This window comes from Phragmites australis, chromosome 1 (assembly GCF_958298935.1).
Source record: "Phragmites australis chromosome 1, lpPhrAust1.1, whole genome shotgun sequence".
NCBI classification, from domain to species: Eukaryota; Viridiplantae; Streptophyta; class Magnoliopsida; order Poales; family Poaceae; genus Phragmites; species Phragmites australis.
Genome location: NC_084921.1, coordinates 48,456,854 through 48,461,444, shown reverse-complemented (window position 1 = coordinate 48,461,444; position 4,591 = coordinate 48,456,854). Strand labels below are relative to the sequence as shown.

At 41.0% G+C, this 4,591-nt stretch overlaps 1 pseudogene; it reads right to left on the bottom strand.

Moving 5' to 3' along the window:
• Positions 1-314: 314 nt before the first annotated feature.
• LOC133924129 (large ribosomal subunit protein eL36y-like) lies at positions 315-3,908 on the bottom strand (annotated as a pseudogene).
• Positions 3,909-4,591: the final 683 nt, after the last annotated feature.

Genomic DNA, 4,591 nt, shown 5'->3' with positions numbered 1-4,591 from the left:
AATTTGAATTGAATGTCATGTACTTTGATCTAGGACTGCACATCAATGGTCACACCATTGTTGTTTGACTTTATTTCACTTTGATATGGCACTGTATGAAATATTATCCCTTATGATTTTAGTTGACTTCGATCTGAGAGATTATTAGGAGTCTACTTTAGTTGTAGTTTTTTTTTTTTAACTATCTATGAACTTGCACTTAAATTTTATTCATCTAGGTTGAATTTTAGGATATGTGCTTCTGAGTTGAATTGAGTAAATATCTGAATACGGATTCGTATTCGAACTATCCGATTCGTATTCGTATTCGAGGATATCCGGATCCGTATTCGCATTCGGATTAAAATATAGTAAATCATACTATCCGAATTCGATTCCATACGTATTCGATCCGTTTCCATCCCTAACACCAGCAGACCTGCAAACCATGAGAGAAGGTTCAGTTTGTTTATGTTTGAGAGAGAAGGGAGAATTCACAGAAGCTTCATATTCCCAATAGCATAATTCAGCAGCATTGAAGAGTCGCATAGGCAAAAAAAAAAGGCTACAGACGTAAACACCAGCCAGCACTACTGCATCATATTTCTAGTAGTGGTATGCACTGCATTCAAAGCAGTGTGTTTTCAATATACAATACAAACAATGTAATAAACTTATCACTTAACTTTACACAATTGTTAAATGATCTAAAAAGCTTAACAGAGAAATCATTGCACCACTGCAGATGAAATTCTATTGAGTTATTGCCTACAGATCATATATCATTTATCCATGCTAAAATTCTGCTAATATAAAACATTCTATTGAGTTATTGCCTACAGATCATTTATCATTCCTTCACCTATAAATTTAACAGGTCCATTATCCAAAACATGCCAAAATAATTCATAACAGATCCACGACACATTGCAAAAACACATCCAAAACTAAAAAGGTAGAACCACACTGTGATGAAACAAAGTGTAATATCAATCACAGTATAAAATGGCACAGAAAAGATCACACACCTAATCTTCCTGAGGACATTTGCCATCTCCTCTCTTCTTCTTTGCTCTCTTGTGAGTACCAAGCTTTCTTTTGGCCACCTTGAGTGCACGCTTGTCCTTCCCAACCTTGAGAAGCTCAGTGATTCATTTCTCATACGGAGCAAACCCAGCAACCTCCCTAATCAAGTTTCTGACTAAAGTCACTTGGTAGTTTTCTGCAAAAATTGGGGCGAGAGAGATATAAGAACAGGATGCAAAACGAATGAAAACAGAAAGAAGTCATTAAATTAACGCATACAGGTGCTGAAAAGACTAAGATGGCATCATGTATAAAGTCCATCAACTGATGCAGCAAAGTGCATTTAGCGAGATGTTTTAGAAACAAAATCAAAATGTGATTAAGCTTCCACGTTATGTCTCACCAATTGATATATGCCTCCAAGACTAGCAACTTGGAGTACTGAAATCTCCAGATTGCCAAAGGTGAGATGAGGCATGATGATCAACATAAATAAATACACAAATAAGCTGTTTTCAAAATGGTGATTTCGCATGTGATTTTACGGTAATATTGGTATCTTTTCCACTGGTCCAAAACTGTTTTTTACCACCCTTATCTTTCTCGCGCCAAAAGCAACAGTGCAACGCACTTACTTGACCTTACAATGTGGATCATTCAATAGTACAATCAAATCATGGTTCAATTCTCTAACCCTTATTGTTACATCAAGGGTAACAGTTCTGCTTAATTTCATGTGTGAAGTACATCAAGTGCAGGAAAGTGAATTTAGTGAGATGTAAACAAAATCAAAATGTGATTAGGCTTCCACGTTATGTCTCACCAATTAATATCTGCCTCCAGGACTAGCAATTTGGAGTACTGAAATCTCCAGATTGCCAAAGGTGAGATGAGGCATGATGATCAGCATAAATAAATACACAAATAAGCTGTTTCCAAAATGGTGTGTTTGCTTGTGATTGTACGGAAATCCTGATATCTACAGGTCAACAACTGTTTTTTTACCACCCATATCTTTCTCGCGCAAAAAGCAACAGTGCAACACACCTACTTGACCTTACAATGTGGATCATTCAATAGTACAATCCAATCGTGGTTCAATTCTCTAACCCTTATTGTTACATCAACGGTGACAGTTCTGCTTAATTTCATGTGTAAAGTACATCAAGTGGTGCAGGAAAGTGAATTTAGTGAGATGTTTTAGAAACAAAATCAAAATGTGATTAAGCTTCCACATTATGTCTCACCAATTAATATCTGCCTCCAGGACTAGCAACTTGGAGTACTGAAATCTCCATATTGCCAAAGGTGAGATGAGGCATGATGATTAAAATAATACAAAACCAATCTGATTTCAAAATGGTGGGTTTGCTTGTGATTGTAAGGAAATTCTGATATCTTTTCCATTGCTCCACAAATGTTTTTACCACCCATAGCTGCCTCAAGCCAAAAGCAATACACCTATTTGACCTAACAATTTGGATCATTCAATAATAAATTCATGATATGTCTCAGTTCCCTAACACTTGGTGTTTGGTTCAGTAGAAAACAGGTGCGATCCGATTACACCGGGACCTGTTTCCATCAGATGTTGTTTGGTTTGGATGAGGTGTAATCAGGTACCCTGGTAACAGATTACAGCCCAATACAAATCACATTACTCCCGATATCGAGTTGTGTCAGATCCCGTTACAACTCTTCCCCACCTCCATGACTGTGCACGATTCTCTCCTCTCCGCACACGGCAGCGCGGAGCTTGCCTCTTCTTATCCTCTCTCCTATGTCTTTCCTCTGCATACGACACCCTCCGGTCCCATCTCCGGCAAGCCATCGACATGGCGCTGCCCGGCAATCATGCAGCGGAGACAGCATGGTCCGGAATGGCAGCACGAACTCGTGGCGGGCAGCAAGTGCCGAAAAACACACAAATGTCGAAAGGCTGGTGGCAAGCATGATCGGCAAGCTTGGAATCTAGCATCGACCTCTAGAGGGACATGAGTGGAGCTCAGGTTGCGGTGGTGGATTTGGGAGATCAGGAAGAGCAGACGGGATTTGGGTAGCAGCAGCAAATTTGGGTGAAGGCCGGCGAAAGGAAGGTCAGGGTCACAGAAAACTAGAAGAGGGACATGAGAGGAGCTCGTTTTGATGGTTGGCAGCGAGCGAGGATGCCAGATCCGGCGGCAATCCATGGAGGCGCTGGAGTTTCTTTACGAGGAGAGAGATGAGGGGCTGCAATTCATCGACGTGAACCAAACAAACTCTGTAGTCCGTTACATCGTTACCACTCCCAGCGGCTTCTAATAGCATTTAAGTTTGCATTTGCGTTTGCCAACCGAACACCACCTTAATGTTAGACCTACAGTAGCAGGTCAGTTTAAATGAGCAAAACAACTCACCACTAGAATACTTAAACCAAGCAGAATCCACCAAATTAAAATGCTAATCTCCTACCAAGTCAAACACGAAACATACTTGAACTAAACAGCTGGCGGACCCCTGTATCTAATTCACCAAAACACAACGATAGATTCAAGAGACACGGCGCAGCATGATTCTAGGTAAGTTCGACTCCGTAGGTGGGATCAAACCCACACTTGAGATCACAGAGCAGAGTAGTGCGAGATCGGAGGCTTAGGATCGGAGATTCTTACCCCCCTTGCGGTCAGACGGGCGAGGCGGCAGCTCGCGCTTGGTGACGATGTGTCCCTGGTTCAAACCGACGAAGAGACCAGACTTGGCCTGGGGCGGCGCCATGGCCGGTCTCGCGCTCGATCCGCTGAGTTGCGACCAACGCAATCGAATCAAAGGATGTTCGAGTTGGGGCTTGGGATGGGCCGCGGCGCTTGAGGTTACTGTAATGGGTGCGAGCAAAACCCTACGCCGCCGGCGGAGTCCGAGGAGAAACCCTAGAGAGCGAAGGGGTGGCATTTATAGGCGCGCCGTCATGGTGAGATTTCTTCGTAGGGCGCTAATGGGCCAGGGGAGGCCCGGCTTGGGCTTGCTAGGCTCGTTTCGCACGTCATTTTTCTCTTTTCTTTTATTTGTGGAATCTTTTCTTTTTCGAAATGTTTTTGGGTTTCTAGTCTCTACTGCTCTATTTTCCTCTGCGAGATTTTGAATTTTAACGGCATTCGGGAAAATCAACATCCAGTTAGGAATCCATAGACTTTCGATTCAGTTGGAGAACTCTCAAGTAGAAGTTGACCTGAAAATTATAAACCATATTTAATACTTTTAAATAGGATTGAAACTTTTTCATTTAAAATTTAAAATTTTCAGTTGGAGAATTTTATTTACTTCTATAAAAATCAACTACTATCAAAAATATCGATGGAATAAAAATTGATGATTTAACTTTCTAGGACTAAAGATTTTCAACTAAAGAAACATGGCTTCTGCCTTTTCATTGGTGGACATTCTCATGTGTGCATCAAGCATACGTTATGGGGAAGAATTCAAGTTTGTTTGTCAGAACTCCAACTCTAGAAATTCATGTAGTGAGGGACAAATTAAAGGTATTTATTTGGAACATCTTATTCTCGTTTAGGACTTAAAAAACAAAAATTTCAACCACTTTATTTTATCG